The sequence below is a fragment of the Leptonychotes weddellii genome, chromosome 3 (genome assembly GCF_054177405.1).
Source record: "Leptonychotes weddellii isolate Sample4059 chromosome 3, ASM5417740v2, whole genome shotgun sequence".
In the NCBI taxonomy this organism is placed as follows: domain Eukaryota; kingdom Metazoa; phylum Chordata; class Mammalia; order Carnivora; family Phocidae; genus Leptonychotes; species Leptonychotes weddellii.
The window spans coordinates 68500708-68521831 of record NC_138371.1 but is presented as its reverse complement, the minus strand read 5'-3'; the positions used below and the strand labels follow the sequence as shown (position 1 = coordinate 68521831).

At 38.2% G+C, this 21124-nt stretch overlaps 1 long non-coding RNA gene across 1 annotated transcript in view; it reads right to left on the bottom strand.

Annotated features, from left to right (window-relative positions):
- The window catches only part of LOC145720549 (uncharacterized), a 32122-nt gene extending 19179 nt beyond the window's left edge, over window positions 1–12943 (bottom strand). Inside the window, exon 1 of the long non-coding RNA XR_014143603.1 lies at window positions 12614–12943. This is a non-coding gene — a long non-coding RNA (uncharacterized LOC145720549). The remainder of the gene's footprint in view (window positions 1–12613) is intronic.
- Between the last annotated feature and the right edge of the window lie 8181 nt (window positions 12944–21124).

Here is a 21124-nt window from a genome sequence, read left to right as displayed (position 1 = left end):
AAAAAAAAAAAAAAAATTGTCTGTTTCCCTTCATTTCTGTCAGTTTCTGTTTCATGTAGTTATGTGCTCTGCTGTTAGGCAGGTATAAGTGATTTCTGATGACTTGGTACTTTTATCACTGTAAATGTCTTCCTTTATGTCTAGTAACACTTTTGTTTTAAAGTCTGTTTTGTCTTAATATAGTCACTCCAACTTTCTTGTGGTTGATATTTGCTTAACATATTATTTTACAACTTTATTTTTTAAATCTATTTGTACTTTTGAATCTAAAGTGTGTGCCTTGTGAGCAGAATGTAGTTGGATCTTGTTTTTTTTATCCTATCTGACAATATCTGACTTATGTTTGGAATCCATGCATGTTTAACATGATCACTAATATAGTCAGATTTACATCTGCCATTTTACTTTTTACCTTTAACCCGAAAACTTCTTTGAATATTTTTTTAGTGTGAGTCTTCTAGCAACAAATTCTCTTAAGATTTTTGTATGTTTGCTTTTGTTGTTTAACCTAGGAATATCTTTATTTCACAATTATTTTTAGAAACTTTTGTTGATACCCAGCTGTGCTGGATAGAGGACTCCTGGATGATAGTCTTTTCTTTGAGGATTTTGAATGTTATTCCACTACTTTCTGATCTCCACTGTTCCTAGTGTAAAGTCAGCTCAAAACCGTATTGAAGTTCCCTGCTAAGTGCTACATCCTTTTACTGTGTTTGCTTTCAAGATGCTCTCCTTGTCTTTATCTTTCAGCCTTGTTGCTATTACATATCTATTGTGAATCTCTTTATGTTTATTCTATTTGGAGTTCATTGTACTCCCTAAATACATGTTTTCTAATAAATTTGGAAAGTTTTAAGGCATTTTATTTCTCCTTCTGGTACTCCTATGATGCATATGTTGCTACACTTTTTGGTGTCTCATGTTTCTCGTCCCATGTTTCTCTGAGGCTGTTTATTTTTCTTCATTATTTCTTTCTCGTGTTCTTCAGATTGCATAGTCTATCAATCTGTCTTCCAGTTTTTTCATTCTTTTTTCTGCCAGTTAAAATCTTCTATTGAGCCCCTCCGGTCAATTTTTTTTTTATTTCAGTTGTACTTTTCAGCTATAGAATGTCCATTTTTAAAATAATTTTTTATCTTTTTATTGATTTTCTCTATTTAATGCAACACTTCCATCAAGTCTTCCCTTACTTCCTTATTAAGAGTTACCTTTAATTCTTTGACTATAATTATAATGGCTTCTTTGAAATAATTGTCTACTACATCCAATATCTGCATATTCTCACAAGAAGTTTCTGTCGCCTGCTTTTATTCTGGTGTTTAGGTTATATTTCCACTTTTTTTTCACATAGCCCATAATTTTTTGTTGGAAACTGAACATTTTAGACAATATATTGCAGCAACTCTGAGTATTCACCCCCTCCTTTCCAGGGCTTGTTACTGTAGTTTGCTTCTTTACTTGTTTAGCAACTGGCTGGGTGATTTTAGTGAAGTCTATTCCGTTCATCTCTCCCTCTCTTCAAGGTCACAGCCTTCAGTATGCCCGCACTGGCCCTGGGATGACAGTGTATTTGGCAGAATTCTCTTTGATTGTCTCTTCCCCCCTCCCCCACACCCTTCCCCACCACACTCCCCACACTCCAGTCTTAAGCTCCACTAAATGCTGGCTCATTGCTCTGTCGTCTTCAACAATTCCCTGGGGCATGAATTCCTTCACAGACTAATCAAATTTGAGGACCTGGAAGTTATAGTTCCCACTGTCTAAGATTTGTTCTGAATCTCTTTTTGATATCTCATTTACATCTTGAAAGCAAACACAGTAAAATGTTGTGGCACTTAGCAGGGAACTTCAGTGAACTCTTCCAGATATCTCTTTTCCCATTTCTCTCCAGTAAACTGCCCTACAGTTTAGCCCATATATCCTATAAATCTACTAATCTCTTATCAATTGCCTTTCAGCAAAATGTCCATTGTTTTTGAGAGTGCCCATAGGCCTAACTTCTTTAATCTTGCAAATAAAGTCATGAATTTGGAGTTCACCTTCTATGGCTTGTTTGTCCTCCCCAAGCAAAATCTCTGAGCCATGTCTTTGGTGCTGGTAGCAGAAGCAATGGTGAGCTTCTCTTTAAGTTACACCCCACTTTAGGAGCTAAGCACTCAATGGATAAGAAGGGGGCAGCATCCTTCGGTATCTTTCACTTGCTTCTCTTGCTCTTAGCATGGAACACCACCTACTGGGCCAGAATAGGGGCAATTGGGGCCTCCAGTATTTTCACAGCACTCTGCCCAAGATAGAGCCTCTGTCCCATCAGCGGGGGCTAGACAGAAGAAAAGAGCCCCCACCTCTCAGCCACACTCACCTGGAACTTAGCCTCATTAAAAGGTAGTTGGGAGCAAGATGAGAAATGCTGATGTTCTGCACCCTTAGAAAAGATAGAACTTCAGAGGGTTGCTGGAGGGAAAAGGAGACCTATGTTCTTAGCTATTCCAGTCTAGAGTGGAGTTTCTGTCTTCTTAAGGTAGGAGGAAGGACAGAGGAAGGGCATGAGTCTTTGCTCAGATACCATAGATTCTCACAGGTATTACTGAGTTATAGTAGATTTTCTTGAATAAATGTTTCTTCATTTGCTATATGTCCTTAGGACTACTCCCTGAAACTTTAAATGGTTATTTGTATTTATAATTTTCATCAGTTTTACTGAGTTGCAGAGTTCCTCATATGGTCATGCCAGAAGTGAAACTCCCATGTAATATTTCATGGTATGAATATACCATAATTAGTCATTATCCACTTGAATGTTACTGGTCTTCTGCTATTATAAACAAAGCTCCTATAACAAATTTTCAGACATTTTCTTGAAGGACATAAACAGTTGTTTGTTCTTAGCATATTCCTAGAAATGGAACTTACTGATCATAGAATATATGTATGTTTGGCTTATTAACATTTGTCAATTTCTTGAAATTATTTTTCCAATACACACTACCACTAGCGATAAATGAGGGTTTTAATTGCTGCGTCACCTGAATAACCTTTGGTATTGTCTGATCCTTTTAATTTTAGCCCTTCTGGTAGGACTATAGTGGTATCTCATTCTGGTTATAATTTGTTTTTCTATGATAACTAATGATGTTAAGTATCTTTTCATACATTGGACAAATTAATAGTTTATTTTAGATGCCAGCTGTAGTTGTTTGCCCCCCCTTTTTTTTTAATTGGCTTGGTTGTCTTTCCCCGTACAGTAGCCATATTATCTTTTCAATTTCTCCTTGTAGTGACTGTGGTCACCTGTGGTAGGTGGCTAACATTACGAGACCATGGGTTAAAACAATAATAATAATAATTCTAATGGCAAAATAAAAATCTTGGAAGCCCTACCTCAAAATAAGGGTGGAGAAAACATTCCACAAGTGAAGACACCTTTGGATCCCCTCATACCTATTCAATCTTCTATTCGTACACTGTAGAATGCTAACCACAAAACAGACATATTGTGATTATCTGTAAACATCAGAGGATATAGCATCGAGCTGTATTGCCTCCACCAGGACTCTGAGCCGTAAACTTGTAAGTACATTAGAAGCCGACGCTCAGCAGACTTTGCCGAATTGCTGGCAGCATCAACATCTGATCGATATGCATGTTCACCAGCCAAGCTGACTGGTACATCTGTTCTGTGAAGAAACATACATTCTGCCTCTAGTACAATCAGTGTAATTAAAAATTAACACGCATTAATTGTTAGAGCTGATGTAAACAGCTGATGTTCCACTTAGCACTGTCTTCTGTACATATCATTAGGCAAAGCCAAATATTGTTAAGTAAACAGGCAGCGCTTACCAAAAGGAGAGAAATAGAAAACTAATTCCAACTAAATAAACTGACACTGTATTATAAGTCAAATTAAAACGATTAACCAGAGCCAGATTAGGCTCTAGATCTTCAGAGGAAAACAATTATAAAAGTCACATTTAATTATTTGAATCTTATTTCGGTAAATGTATTTAGGCTCCGCCAGAAATAGAGTCGGTGCGGGCGCAAAACACTAGGAGTTCAGAAGAGAGAAAGAACTCTAGGAAAAGTATGATTCAGGATTGATTTATGGCTTCAACATTCCACGAGAATGCATCATTCACAGCCACTCCAGTAACCAGCATTCTCTGGGGAGACCCAAATCTGATGTTCAATGTTAAAAAGTGTCTATTTTCTTCCGCATGCATCTGCATAACTGCCATCGCTGTCAGTGGGAGTTACAAGCACAGACTGAGAAGAGAATATACACCTCACCAGTTAAGTCCTGTCTGACTTCCTCTTCTTTTTTTTTATAATATCATGGCAAAATGATTTCTCTATCTTGATTCAAAACCAGGGGGAAAAACAAGTCTCTGGCAAGCAAATCTGTCCAGTGAGGTGCATTCCTAGTTCAGAGAGCAGTTCAGTCTTTACAGATTGCCAGGGGCATTCAGCTGCTAGGGCCCCAGGCGCTTCCTGCTCAGATGAGCCTGGCCCTGCCAGGGGCTTGCCTGTCACTCTCAAATCTGATTTAAAAATAGCGTGAATCTGAATTTTGAGAATGATTTCGTAGACTATTTCCTCATGAACTTTGAGTTTATAAACAAACAACAAAAACCTCTCGATACATATTCTCAAAAGGAAATAAAAATCACAGAACGCTAGAATCCAAAGGAGAGCCTGATTTATCAAGAAATCATCGGGGAAAACATTGCTCTATGACTCAGGTCAACCCTTAGTTTTGTCATAATGGCAAAGTCATTATGAAGAGACTAAAGATAGAAGAACTCCCTTAACATGTAGGCTTGCGATCATGAGACTTCCATTGTAACTACGTGGTTTTGTGTTTGACAGAGGGTCTATTTTATTTATTCATAATTGTATTAAATTTGACTGCAAATGAATAAGTTCATATATTAAAGAAATATATAAAAATGTTCAATCTACTCATAATAAACATTAGATGTGTCAAGGACCACAGGAATCAAAATGGAGCCTATAAAAGTTAAGCAAGTTACATAAATTTAGATCATGAATATAAAAGCTGGCTTGTGAAGTCTAAGTTTTCTGTTTGCTGTTCAAAACCAGCATCAATCTGCATGATTTAAACATAAAATTTAAAAAAGTTGGTAGTAATAAGACAACCGTTTTTTGAGAATTTAAAATAAATACTAAAAGATATCATCCTTATTATTATAAAAATGTCTGATATTTAACATGAAATATCTGTTTACTATCTGAAAACACAATTTGTGAAAATTTTGGAATGATATTAAATACATTTTTCTCTTTTTAAAATAAAAAAAATAATTTAAAAATATTGGACAGACTATTTAAGTGAAATAATTTGAAAATGATGTTATAGTTAATTAAAAGTTAACACATAACCAAAAAAAAGTTAACATATATCCAATACATGGATTATTGATTAAGAAAGAAGTAACATGTTTCTCACAAAAACTATTAAACATTAAGGTTTTTTTTCAAATTATTCAGAAAATCTTAATGATCTTATGGTATCTCAAATGCATGAATACCTTCCAGGAGTAACTTATGAAGAATTATAGGTATTGAGAGTTTTTATAATTAGGATAAATTTGGATTTTACCTTGAAAACTTCTTTTTAAAATATCTCTTATTTCATTTTATTTTCTTGACATTACACACACACACATTTCAGTTAATTCTGGGAAATTCTACCTAATTTCAGTACCTTGTATTTGTACAGGGACTAGATAAAACTTTGCTAAAATTAAAAATTAAAAAAGATTTGCACCTCTTTTATTAAAAATTGAAAATAGAAAAGGCATCTTTTTCATTTTCAAAGAAAAGCAGGATAAAGAAAATACCTAGTTCATGAAAAGAATAGGGATACATATTTTTATAGCATTTTTATGAGGATCTTGTAATATATAATAATGATTCTTAGATCCTCAGTGTACTCATAAATATACATTTTTCCCAAAGAAGAGAGTGTGAATTTGTGTTATCTTAAATCCCTTACAATCTATAGGGGGCTTTCATGAATGTTGTAGCAAACAAATAAATGTCATACAGAAGAAGGGAGAATAGAAAATATAGAATGATTACTTACTTGTGGTTGTTAAAACTTCATTAAGGCAAATAGTTTTTACCTAGTGTCTCTTGGAATATAATAAACATATTTAGGATTGATTTATCTCCTAATCACTCTTATTTTCTATTGTTTCATTTTGGAACACCTCACCCATTCTCTTTTTCATTATGGGGTCAGGTCAAAGTCTTTGCTTTTCATATTTGATGTGCCTTCAGGTAATGGAATTTTCAGTAAATGATATATATAATTAACAGTAAGAAATACATTTGTACTCAAATTCTCTTTTTACACCCCAATCTACCAACAATTTTGCCGATGGGATTTAACAAATACAATGAAGAAACTGATACTCACTTTTTCTGTGTGCAATGTAGCAATATCTTATCAATATCACAGCTAATCCTATCACCTTTTCATTTATGTCTTAAAAAATAAAACTCATAATTATCTATGATTCCTGTTACCATCAGTTTGTTGTTAATAATTGCTTTTCCTGTCTATTGGATACTTTAGATGCTCACTTCTCTTCATTCCTCTATCCAAAACTACAAATGTGATGCTACAAAACTGTAATTACAAGTATGACAATGTCTTTTCAGGCTATCCATAAGGTTATATATCATCCCTCAGGGATTCCCTTTGGGTTCTCTATTATTTATGAGTGGTAGGACTAGATGGTGGGTCCATCAGGAAGACATGAAATGCCTCAGGAGAGGTATGCAAAGGAGGGGTAGAAGAGATTGAGGGTAATCTTTTTGTTTTAGCATTTTGACATCTATTAGTCAAGAACTAGGACTCAGGTAGCAGTATTCATACCAAAGGCAGAGAATCTTTCTAGTACTGATGAAGGGTGTCTCTCTCAGGGTCCTTGAAGAGCAAGGGTCTTGACACAACTGCCTTCTAGTTCAAAATCTCAGAAACACTTTCATTCAAGTTGGCCAAATGACAGAGCATAGTGACAGGGATATATGTAGTCAGAAGCATTACCTGAAAGCAGGGAAGTCGAAATTGAAATTCAACTCTTGCTTTTATCTCACTCTATAACAGTATTAGTGAGCTCATCTAAAAAGGTAAAAGCAATCAACCATATTCACGTTGAGCCTTGAATCTGTCCCCAAAGTTTTCCTGTGTTTCCTTAGTTTGTTCTCTATCTAACACTCTACATGGACCACAATGTCTATTTCAGATTTCTTTCCTTAGGCCCCTAATCATACGCTTTGCTCTCAAGGGAGACTCTCCTCCTCTCTCACAAAATAAAAAGAAACCAGAAAGTGAAGATTGCCTTAAGATCCCATCAGGAGGGGCGCCTGGGTGGCTCAGTCGTTAAGCCTCTGCCTTCGGCTCAGGTCATGATCCCAGGGTCCTGGGATGGAGCCCAAATGGGGCTCCCTGCTCAGCGGGAGGCCTGCTTCTCCCTCTCCCACTCTCCTTGCTTGTGTTCCCTCTCTCGCTGTGTCTCTCTCTGTCAAATAAATAAATAAAATCTTTAAAGAAAAGATCCCACCAGGAAACCTACAAAATCACCTGCATCTTTTCCACATTTTCCTTCCCCTCTGTGTAAAAATAGAAGGGTTCTTCTTTTTCCCAGGCCACTTACTTACTGGACTCCATTCTACCCTTTCTGACTTCTCAGAGAACCCGTTCTACCCATTTAATGGTCACACTTCTGGAAAACGTTATTTGCATGATAATGTCTCCAGTTTTCATCCTATTGATTCCCCAGTGTCAGTTTGCATTTTCAGAGGAAAATGGGTGGCTCAGTTGGTTAAGCAGCGGACTCTTGATTTCAACTCAGGTCATGATCTCGGGGTGGTGAGATTGAGCCCCATGTTGGGCTCCCCTGCACTCTTTGCAGAGTCTGCTTGGGATTCTCTCTCTCCCTCTCTGTCTGCCCCTCCCCCGCCAAAAAAAAAGAAAAAAAAAAAGAAGGTGAGGAGAGCTTTCAGACTGTGATAGTGATACGAGCCCGTGAAAGAGAGAGCATGCAGGGATGAAGGTGGCTTACAAAGAGTCTCAGACTGTGGCATAGTTCTACGATAGTGTCAAATGAGGCAAATGAGGACACCTCAAACCAAAGTTGCCCAGTTAAGGAATGCCAGGTCTCTCAGGAATGGACCTGCCTTATACCCTCTCTGCTCAGTTATTGGTTGTGAGCAGTCAAAGGGAATTATGACCTCTGCTGCAATGATGGTCAATCTAGAAGGGCAACTCCTGGAGCCATCATTCAGTTCTGTTCCTGCAGCAGGATGCTAGAGTGGGACATTTTCTTGACAACACACTCAGCCTCCTGCAATTTATCAACAGTCATACCCCACCATTTAAATCATTCTCATCCAAGCTTCCAATGGACAAAATCAATGAATTCTTTTCAGTCCTTAATTTTCTTGTCTTTTCCACTGCATTTGACATTGTTGACCACTCCCTCCTTGAAGTTCTCTCCTCTTAACTTCTGTGACACTAGACTGAGAATTTTTCTCTTTAACCTCTCTTTTTTTTTAAGGTTCCTCCTCTGAGAATCACAATTAAAACTCACCTTCCCATGTTTCTAAAATTGGCAAATGTCACTATTATGTACCGTGTTTGATATAAATGACAAACTGCAAAGCTTAAATCAGTTTGGGCTGCCATAGCAAAATGTCATAAATGGGATGGCCTAAACAAACAAAAAAAATTATTTTTTTACATATCTGGAGGCTTTGAAGTCCCAGATCAAGGGGCTAGCCACTTCAGTTCCTGTGAGGGTACTTTTCCTGGCTCAAAGATAGCCACCTTCTCTTTGTATCCTAACATGGCTTTTCTTCTGTGCAAGCATGGAGAGAGATAGCTCTCATGTCCCTTCTTCTTATAAGGACAACAGTCCTATCCATACTTCATCAGCACAGTACTTACAATTCTGCCTCTTAAACATCTCAAATCTATTAATTCCTCTCCATCTTCATGGGCTTTCCAAAACTATAAGCCACTTCCCTTTGTGCTTGGATTATTACTATAACCTCTTCCATTGGTTTCTTTGTCATGAGTATATTCTCACTACAAATTGGGTGATCTTGCTCCAATTTAAATCTGATGAATATCACTATCTTCTTAAAAACCCTTCAAGATCTTTGAGATACAGTTCAAGTAGGGGAGCAGCAGAGGGAGAGGGAGAAGCAGACTCCCCACTGAGCAGGGAGCCTGATGCGGGGCTCTATCCCAGGACCCCAGGATCATGACCTGAGCCAAAGGCTGATGCTGAATTGACTGAGCCACCCAGGCGCCCCATGGAAAGCTCTTTAATGCTTGGCCCCTGTCTACTCCTTCAGCCTCACCTTTGGCATGTCCCATTAGACTCTGCATTCAAGTCAAACAACACTTCTTATAGGTGCTCCCTTATACAATTTTACTTTAGGTCTGGCTGGATCTATTTTTCTCTAACTCCAAATTTGACCAAATCTTACCCATTTTTCAGAGACGATCTGGGAAAACTTCCCCAAGTCTGTGAGTCCAGATTTGATATTTGTTTTCCATGATCTGAGAATACTGTATTCTACTACAACTATACTGCAACTGTCCAATTTCTCTCCTTTGCTAGTTATGGAAACATGAAGATTGGAATTACATCTGTTCTGTGCATCATAACAACACTTAAGACATAATAGTCATAAATATGCCCAGTAGCCATTTTAACAACATGATCTTGGAGCTATTGTCTTCTCCTTCTTATCACTCACCACACATAGATTCAATTGTTTGAGCTGGGAATCAGAACACCTGAGTGAAAGCCCTCACTGTACTATTAATTAGCTGCAAAGCCTTGAGCTAATCTTTTTAGCCCTAGTTTCTTCATTTCAGGGTATGTTCTCCATGTGAGTGTTGTCCTCCAAGTGAGCTTCTCTCAGCAACTAGTTGAATTCTACTGGATTAGATGACTGGTAAGATCCACCCCAGCTCTAAAGTATATTTTTGCTTGGCTAGAAAGTATTGAGTGAGTTAGATGATATGTGTATGGAATAACATCACTCAATTATATTAAACACTTTTTAAATTATAATTTCCTTTTTAATATAGTCTTCTTTTATTAATCCAACACTCAGGAATCATTCCCCCCGGTTTCAGTTCTATGTTGACTTCATATGGACAGGATATGTCCTACACTTTTAGTGTCACTTCTCAACTATTCTCAAAACCAGCCAGCTTACCAACTGGCCAGTGTTCTAGAGGTCTGCCTGTGACACCTTCATGTCTCTTCCTCGGCTTTCTCATCTGTAAAATGGGGATTGCAATAATACTTATAAGGGTTTTTTTTGTAGCGAATTAAATGAGTTAATTTTTGTAAAGTGCCCGGCACACATTAAACTTTATATAATGCCATTAATTATTATTATGGTAAGGGATCAAACCATTTTCCATTTACCCTGATTTGATGTTTGGATTAATCATCCATCCTCACAAGTACAATGACCTTTCAACAGATTCTTTTTGTCTCCAGGCCTTTAAATATTTCTCTAGTTTGTGAGATACCACAAACCTTCAACTTCTGCTTAATAACAACGTTGGGCTTCCCTTTTCTCTCTGAGTAAGCAATTTTTTGTTACCAAAACAAAATGAAACAAAAGAAAAACACACCCTAATTATTTTTCTTTTTTGTTTCCAATTTGTGTCCCCTGTCAATTCTTCCTTGTACCTCACTATCCTTCTCCCTCTGCCACCTGAGTATGAAGCATCTTATACCTTAAGTAAAATAAGATGAGGGGAGCCTGGGTGGCTCAGTCAGTTGAGTGCCTGACTCTTGATTTCAGCTCAGGTCATGATTTCAGGGTTCTGGGATCAAGCCCCGCGCCGGGCTCCCTGCTCAGTGTGGAGTCTGCTTGAGGATTCTCTCTCTCTCTCTCCCTCTCTTAATCTCTCTCTCGCTCGCTTAAATAAATAAATAAATAAATAAATAAATAAATAAATAAGTCTTTAAAAAACATACCACGAGTATTTTCCTGGAACTGGCATTATGTTCTTGTATGTACATTGCAATGACCATGGCCTCAAATCAAATGAGTTCTCTCAAATCCATTACAACTTTAAGGGAGAGGATGTTTTACTGTGATAAATATTTAGTAATAATTACATGGGAATTTCAGGACTCCTAGGGACAGAATATAAACCTTCCTACTGAAAAATTGTTCCCTACCATCACGCAGAGGTTTCACAAAGCTTACTTCTTCTGAGGTGAAGACTATAGTACCTAACATCTCAAAGGAGAAAACAGGGAGGCTTGTTTTATACCCTACCTAGTTTGTAGAATCAGAGGAATTTAGCAGAAAAGACCAGATAAATTCAATACTCCCTTCTATTCTCACCTCCGCCTGTCCTTACTCCCATTGCTACCCCAGGCAATATGGCATGAAAAGGCTCAGCAAGAAATATTCATTTGTAAAAGAAAAACAAATCATTATAGCAACACTCACTGGTCATTCTGTAGCAAATGTGCAATGCTCAGATTTTGTATTTTCCTGAAATAACATGCACATTTTAGGCATGAAATTATGATTGTTTGACTGTGAAATGCTGCACCCAAACACCATGTGGCTTTTAGCAGCATATCATCATATCAAGAACTATTTTTACCCTTTGGCGATTTTTCCTGCCTTGGCTCTGAGAGCTAGTCCATACGGTATTTGTATGTGGCATCAGTGGCAAAGATTTTTTAGAAGAGTAGATTTCTTATGTAGTACCATGTCCCAATGATAGCACAGAATCTAAAGTAGAAATTAAAATAACCTGCTTTCAGGTTCAACTGGCAAGAAATAAAGTCATAGTGAATATGAAAGAGGGAGAAACAAAGATGAGCAAGGAATTGAAGCTTACTGCTCTGTTCTTATTTCTCTTAAAAATTGCTGTACATGCCTACCAAGTTTTAGGAATAATTATAGTATATTTAAAATGTGTAGTCTGTATTTCTTGCCTGTTGAATTTGAATACTCATGGCAATGAACTTTGTCCAGCATCCCATCTGAGAAAAGCAGACAGAAATCCTTAGAACCTCAATGTATTTGCTGCCTTTCAGAAGCCTGGGCAGAAGAAAAGAGCAACTTCGTAAAAGATTTAAGCACATATTGGTCCCCTTCCAGGACGCAGACATGAAGCCATATAAGAAATATTTTGAAAAGACAACCAAAATTAGCCAAACTCTTTAAACTTCCAAAATGCTTGGAGCAAAAGTCTGTTTTAGTTTAATCCAAATTAGTTTGCAGACTTAACTAGAAAGAGAAGCTATAGGAAAATATGAGCTGGCTTAACGTTTGTGTCTTGTCTACAACTACAAAGTGGGCTTTTGTCTCTTGAAGAGACAGATCTGGTTATAGGGGTTTCCAGATTTGTGATGACATAAAGGTATGGTGATCCTGAGCCTAGACTCTTAGATTCAAAAGCTCCATATACATTGAGCATAAGACAAAGCTATGCTAATTCATATAACATTTCTACCAGCCTGTCCAGTCTAAGGAAATAACGGTGTTAGAAAGATTCAGTAAATCAGCATTATTTTATACTCACCCAATATATATTGCTGTTTGACTTGGCAAGCAGATGTTTCCAGAGCTGCTGAGATCACTTTTTAAGGTTTTCTCGTGTTAATCACATTATCTTCTTTTCATAGTTACTTTCGTAGCTACTTTAAGGAGCTTCCAAGCACTATTCCTTTATAATAAAATGTTCCAGAGTTTCTATACTTAAGCTGAAGCTCAACTTGTCCATGCAACCTAACTTGCTGCATATGTATTGCAAAGAAATTCCATTTTGTCGGTTGATTTATTGTTGTATCAGAAGGAATAAACTCTTGAACCCCAGGGGAGAAAAATTATGCTGCTCCATTCTACTCATGACATTTCAACATAGGCCAAAAAATAACTGGGATTATTTTCTCAAGTGAACAAACTGAAATGCATTTAAAAAAAAAAAAGCAAAAATTTTTGTCGAGATAAATGGTTTCTAAACCTTTAATTGTAAGAATTGCTCCTTTTTCTGACAATGCTTAAGCTTCATTGCGTAAGTTTATCTTTTCTAGAAAAGCATTGTTTTTTAAAAATTGTCACCAAAAAAAAAAAAAAGCGTTTGTTTTTTAAAAATTGTCATCAAAATTAAGAAAGAGGATACTAGGTAAAGACACAAATGTGTGAAGTGATACATCTCTTCTGGCTAATTCTTTGAGTGAAGTTATATCTGCCTGATAATGGGATTTGGCTGAAGCATTGTAACTGTCCTTGTCATTTTCCATTATATACATTTAAAGCTCCATACATCAATAGTCGTGGCAACAATAATAAAGAATAACCAGTATTACATGTTTGTGGGCTGTGCAGATGCTAACATAAAAGAAAGTAATGTTTCAAGTTCTTAACCCGGACAAGTAGGAACTATGTACGATCCTATGTTAGAGAAGATGAATCTGAGGCTTGGAGAAGTTGAGTGTTTTGCTCAAAATCATAAATCTAGGAGATGGCAGTCAGGACATTGAATTGATTCGCCTGACTTTTCAGCCCATGCATGAATTTTGACACAACCCTGGGCTGTTTTCCTCCTGCAACAGAAACTAGCCCCCGGGTAGCCAATAAACTAGATCACCAAATTGTCTTTATTATGATTTTCTTCCAAGTTGCCTTCCTCCTTCATTTCTCTCCCCACACTCCTACTGCCATATGAGGGGGAAATTGCCTCAAAATGTAGCGGGGCTTCAGAAAAGGTATTTTCATGATTAGCATAGGCTAATAGAAGTCCACCTGAGTTTTTGTAGCTGATTACCTTGAGTATGATTATCAAACAAAAGAAAGGGACAAGGAACATCAAATGAAAAATGCCTAAATTAAGATTCTCAGTTCCCCCAAATGTAACATATCAAAAAGACTTTTCTAATGAAGACAAACACGGGTCTCAAAAAGAGAATTGTGGTACTTGAAGTTGTTTCAATATGTAATTCAGCTTTATGCTGTGAAGCAACTTACAGTACTCCAATTGTTTTACTTACTCAGCTACATGTAAAATGTGTACTTAGGAATGCTTTATAATAAGATACTCAACAAAGTCAGTCTTATTTAACTGCACTGATTAGAAGGGCCAAGCATTTCACTTTGGCACAGTGTGGCCCACTACCTCATTTCATCCTGTTTGAAATATTACTCAGAGTTCAGAATGCCAAGCTTTGAGCAGAGAAGAACAATGTGTGGTTTAAAAAATAAATAAATAAAATAACAATAGTGATGATGAGAAGAGGGTGAAATAATGCAATCCCTGATTCTGTCAGATGGCAGCTAGTCTGGGGGGGAGGGGCAGATGCGAGTCCCATGATGTTACCAAAACAGAATCTAAAAAAAACCCCTGCAATTACAAAAGAGGCAAAGTTTAAACCTACCCTGTAGGAGTGAGAGTCACCAAAGCACTGGGTGACTAAATGAGAAAGACTCGAAGAAAATGTCTCTGAAGAGAGCTACTGGGGAGGGGTAGAGAGAAATTGCCAGGCAGCCTGAAAACAAACTTGACCTTAATGGTGACCATATTGAAAGTGTAACAGAAAACCTCATGGAGCAAAACCAGAGCAGTAAGGAAAACAAGCAGAAACTCTGCGGAGTCACTTAAGTGTTTGTCATTTGTTAACAGAAAAGAAATGTTTGACTGCTGGCCCCTGGGATTTGTGGGTATCCCACCTAGATGAGTTCCAGATTTTGTTCCAAAAAAGAAGAAAATCTACTCTTCATGAGTATAGAATGAGTTCATTTATCTGAAGGTGCAAGTCATGTTAGAGAATTGTGATCTATCACTTCAGTCATCTTGAGGTGAAGAAATTGTAAATTCAAACAGATTAAATGACTCTTCAATGCCATTAGTGTAGTCAGTGAGAGGTGTACTCACAGGGTGTGAATGTGTGTGTGCCATAGCCAGGAAAATGATTTTTAATCCCTTCATGATATATCTTGCATTTATTTGTCCACATTCTTACAATTCTGAAATATGAGTGCATTTACATTTAATGCATGCATTTTAAAAGGCCATGTTTTATTTCTTTTTTTTTTTTTAAAGATTTTATTTATTTATTTGACAGAGAGAGACACAGTGAGAGCAGGAACACAAGCAGGGGGAGTGGGAGAGCGAGAAGCAGGCTTCCTGCCGAGCAGGGAGCCCGATGCGGGACTCGATCCCAGGACCCTGGGATCATGACCTGAGCCGAAGGCAGACGCTTAACGACTGAGCCACCCAGGCGCCCCTTATTTCTTTTTTTTTAAATTTTCTTTCCTTCTTTATTTCTCCCTCCCTTCCATCTTTCCATCCTTCCTTCCGTCCCTCCCTCCCTTCCCTCATTTCTTCCTCCCTCTCTCCCTTCCCTCCTTCCTCCCTCTCTTCTCTCCTTTCTTCCTTCCCATCTTTCTTTCCTTCTTTTCTTTCCCATGTCCCTCTTTTATTATCCTCCTCGCCCACCAAGAACTGTTGTTAAATCTAAGATCCATCTTACATTCTCACCTCTGTTAGATTAAAAAAACTTCCAGATTGAGATCAAAGCCAACAGCAACAGAATTCCCAAGGAGCAGATTATGGATATGATAGAATCTTGGGAATACCACTACAAGTACAGATTTTCTTATTTAATTATTTCAAATCCCCTGAAATACAAGCTTTCCAAGGACTAGAACACATCTCTTCTAACTATAAAGCTAGAGTTTTTTCACTCTATCACATTTACTATTTTAATTATTGTTTTCACCCATTGACAAATAAAGTTACAGAAAAAATACTATAGTCCTTCACTCACATTTAAGCTTCTGGCCAGCACCAAGTAAAACTGACACTGAGTCAATATTTTGTGAATTTCAGCATTGAAGATAGTTCATATTTTCTGGACATTAAGCTTGTGTAGAAAGTTGCTCTAAAATTTTTACACTTAATTAGTTGATAAAACTCCATTTTAATTAATAGATCATAGAGTAAGCCTCAGAGTGTTTTACATATATAAGCATAGATCCAGAAAGTATGGGTAGAAAATATTTCCGTGGACTACATTTAAAATTTAGAAATTCTATGTATGTATTTAGCTGTTCCAATTTTGGATTATTTTATTAGTGTGCTCAGATGATACAAATTTTTTTCTAAAAATCGTCTCAAGACAACTTCTGAAGGTACCTCACTATATAGAAGGAGGGGAGGGTGGGTAAGAAACCAGCATGGACCATTTATTTTTGTCTTTTTTTTTCCCTTCTGTATTGGCATTCATCTTTTATGAGTGTATATTTCCTTTGAAAATTGCCACTGATTTGAACCGCAACCACTTTAAAGATTAGGATCATAGCTTATTTATGGATCTTTACAATTATTAGTACAGGACTGGGTTTTAAAATAGCTTTAGGGGAAAATAATCATTCTCTCTCTTCTCTGATTTCAACAGTCCAGGATACTATTGATTTATTAAAATAGCACTTCTAATTGATAAATCCAAATACTGTTTGTCCAAGTAAAAGTACATTGGAGATATTGGCCGGAAGTTTATATTCATTCCAAGAAGAAATCTCTACCTAAGAATCCATCCGATTGAGTATACGATGTAACCTTTATGATCAAAAGTTACCTTTTTACTTACTTTATGTTCCAGATTTAAAGAAAGAACAAAACTGCAACCACTCTTCCTACATGTCAGACAGCCCATTTCTCCAGTCTTCTCCAAATGAAACAATACAGATCTATTAGTGTAATTATCACGTAAGGTCATTTACCACTTTGTAATTGCTGCAGGTTGTGAATGATGTATGAAATGAAAGCATCTGCAGTGCAAATAGAACATAGGCAAGAATGTGCTGTGTGCTAATTAGGTAGCCATCTAATGATAAGACCCTAGGGAAACAGGACAGCAAAATCCCACAGTGCTCTGCAGTTACGAGGCAACAGAACATTCCTAAGGAGTTCAAAAATATATCCATTATTAAGTATAATCCTTTCCTCCCCTCAGACTCTCTGAACTCTGTTCCCTGCATGCACACACCCCTTCTATCTACGTCAGCCTTTGCAATGCAAATCAGGCCCCAACAGCCAAGAACCATCTGATTGCTGTGAGAAACTGTCCTATTTGTTTGTATTAAAGATCAAGGACTTATTTGAAGAGTGTTGATGAGTCGTGGTTTTTATTGTTTTCCTGGTCTTTTCTATTGAAAAAAAATTTTTTTCCAAGAGTGAGCCACATTACTAAGGAAGAGTGGCAAGGCTTAGTCATCACAACCTCAACTGCTTGGGTTGAAAGGAAGGGAGATTATGCTACTTAAAGCAAAATCTTTCTTTATGCAACAATCCAACAGATTTAGAATACATAGACCAAACAACGTTTAATGAGCTGTTTTTTTCTTAACCAACTCTTAAATATTCACCTATTTTATATGGATGAACTGTAAATTTCAGGAGTCTGTTAAAAGGAGCACCTGACACCAAATACATTAATTAATTAATTAATTAATTAGTTAATTAATTCAGTCAAATTAACCTGTGAGATGTTCCTTCTCTGCTTCCACTACAAAAAATATGTGTTTAGTTTCCTGTTGCTCCCATTTGGGTAGAGAGAATTTAATTCCCTAAATTGCCTACCGAAGTGCATAATCCAATCATCCTGAATACCAATAATGACAATCACTTTCTTCTATTGTGATCTGTTCGCTATTTATATAATTTCTACTCATCTGGCATTGTTCTTGAGCTCAACATAATGTATTTCTTATGATGTTACACTGTCATTTCCCATTTCTGCTCCAGTACATCAGGATTACTATAAACTGTCTTCAGTGACAACATTTGACCTTGTGGTTAGTTTCTTGTCTTTCTACTCACTACTATTTGTGACTCATAAATGCTGTTAAAAAAATTTGTTTACATGATTCACACAACAGGTTCAAATCTTTTGTAAACTTTTCCTTCAGCTGGGAACTTTAGACCATATGGATTTTTCTCTGCTAACTGATGAGCTTCTCTGCATTTTTTTTTCCTAGCTTCTTGCCACTTCACAGCTACGGAAGTAAATAGAACTTAGCAATTGTTTTTCATTCATTCTACAGCATCAGTTTTTAGATTGGGGATAAGGTCCCCCATATATTGATTGTTGGCTCAGATAGGATAAATTTATCCTTAAGTTATTTTAGAACTTTTGCATATGTCTGCTTAGAAGATGCAATTATTTCTCACTATTAAAAAAGATGTATCAGGTGCTTACTATGTTACAGCAATAGATATAGATTCTCAGACATAGTGGAAAAGAGGCAAAGAATGTCATTTTTATCATGCAGCTTACACCATAAGAGGCAGATTGTCAACAAACAAATAACCAAGGAGATTCTCAGGTAGTTATAAGTATTTGGCAGAAAATTAAGAGTGCATGTGATAGTGAATGCAAATTTAGACTGAGGATTTAAGAAGATCTCTCTGAGGATGTGATATTTATGTGAAGATCTGAATGACACAAAGGAGCTAATTGTGATAAAATCTATGGGAAGAACATTTCAACTAAAAAGAAGAGTTAGTGAAAAGGTCAAAAGGCAAAAATAAGCTTAGATCCATTAGAAGTTCCTGGAAGTTCTTAAGCCTGGAAATATGTGTACGGTGAAGGATTTTCACAAGCTTCCTCAGGCTTCAGTGGGAAGAACTGAAGAATCAGGATTTAAACCATAGGCTTGTCAGTTGGTTGTTGCAATAGTCCAAGCAAGAGAAGATGGAGGCTTGAAGGGGGGACAGGTAGTGGAAATGGAAAGAATTGGATAGATTTGGAATATATTATGGAAGCAGAGTTTACGGGGGATACATGTAGAAGAGATGGGAATAGAACTAATAGAAAGAGGATTAAAGGATAATTCCAAGGTGTTTGATGATCAACAAGTAGATGTGAGTCCATTTATTCAGGCAAGAATAGGGGAGAAACCTCTTCCTTGGTAAAAAGGAGAATAAAAGCTTTGCTTTGGCCATGTTTTGACTTACACAGTCTTAGAGTAATGCCTTTGAGAATGTCAAGTTAGCACTGGAGATAAATTTGAGATTCATTGGAGCTCTGAGACTACAGAGCTCACCTAAGGAGTTTATATAGATAGACAAGATAAAAGGGAGCCGAACCATGCCCCGAGGGACCGCCCATGATAAAGGTAGAACAGAGGAAGCAAACAAAGAAGACTGAAAGGAAAGGCCAGAGAAGTAGTTAATATGATGATATTATGGTATCTCTGGAGGCAAATAAAGAAAAGCATTTCAAGAAAGAAGCAAAGGGTCCCAAATAGGTGAGTAGGAGACTCCAGCCTCCATGGCCACACACACACAAAAAAACAATTAGACAGCTATCTATGAACCAAAATAGTTCGGGGAAAGCTCAGGGGTCCACTTAAGAAACTTCAGGAACACAGTGAAACAAAAAAACCCTGAGAATAACTGAAAAGGGAAAGAAGAACAGCTTCATGTCCCTTGCACTATCCCATCCTCCAGGGCAGCACTGCTCAGCATCAAGAGAAAATGCCCCAGCTAGAAAGAGTTCCTCACCAGGAAAGGGAGAGCGGGGGTAAGGAACCCACTCCTCCAGCCTTTTGGGGCACCACATGAAGGACCCACATTGGTTTTGCCCTACCCAGAGACTGACAAAGCTGAGATGTATTGTATAGAGAGAGCTAAGAACAAGAATGAAGAGCAGGGGTTCTCAGTATCAGCCACGTAGCAGGTGAGACAATGATTTAGAGCGACCGGCTCTGCAGAAGGTCCCAGCAGCTTTCACCACTGCAGAAACCGACCCAACACAGCTGCTGGGACCCACTGCAGATTTCACCAGGGTCTGCCCACAGCTACTTGCCTTTGCAGACACCAGCCCCCTGAGTCCTTCCCTGCTCTCTCTCTCCCCCTTGCCTAAACCTGGGATCTGCACCAGCAGCAAGAGTATAAGACTCCGACCTAGATCCCAGCAGCACCTCCTCCAAACCCCCACATGCGTGCATTTGGGGCTAGCTACTCCAGCTGTCTCACTGTGTGCCCCCTGCAGCCCGGTCACTGGCCTCCACTGCTGTGCGTGCATCAGTGACAAGATCTTGCAGCCACAGAAGTGCATGCCAACAGCCCAGGTGCGGCCTTATCTTCTGTCACCGGCCTGCACCACCGGGCTCCCCTACAGCTCGCTCCTCCAGCTATGGACCTGCATGCCCCTGGCCTGACTTCTGACACTGGCTTCACCGCCATGCACCCATGGTGAGACCCTGCAGCCACAGTGGTGCACGCCAACAGTCAGGACCCCTCAGCTGTCGGAGGCCTCGCTGCAGGCTACCTCCTGTCACTGACCTGCACTCCCAACCTTGTTTGCACCTAGCCCCTCTAGCTGTGTGCCTACACCCTGCCAGCCAGACTCCCATCACCAGCTTCCATGGCTGTGCATGTACCTATGGCCAGACTCTGCAGCCGCAGGAGTGTGGACCCTCGGCTGGGATCCGCACAGCTGTCCGTGCACCTGCACTTCTGACCCTGACCCTGACCGCTACATGTTTGTCTGCAATTGCCCCTACTCCTACACAACCACCGGCAGCTGGACCCCACTGCTGAGTGTGTGGGCCCTACTGGCTCAGGCCACCGTCACGGCCTACCCTGGTCTCTAGATGCCAGAACTTGAGGCACCGCTGAGTGCCCCTAAGAATCCTTGCAGCCTCTGTGGACCAAGAAAGAGTATACTTTAAATATCATTTAGGATTATGGTGGAATTAACTTGAAAATGGGTAATGCTTGCCTTGTTCAACTGAAACAGATTCTTCAAAATAATTGAAAGATTCCATTATAGAAAAACAAAAATATACATTCACAACGGTCAGGCATATCTCGATTGAAACTCCAACTCTGCCCCTTACTGGGTTACATTGAGCACTTTATTTATTTTCTCTGAATTTCAGGGTGTTCAAGTGCAAAGTGAGGTTCCTAACGCTTCTTTCACGAGATTCATTTCAGGCTTAGTGAAATAACTATGTCAAACATCTAGCATAAGTTCTGATAATATGACACACATGTAGTAAGTGATGAATATTTTTATTAAGTCCC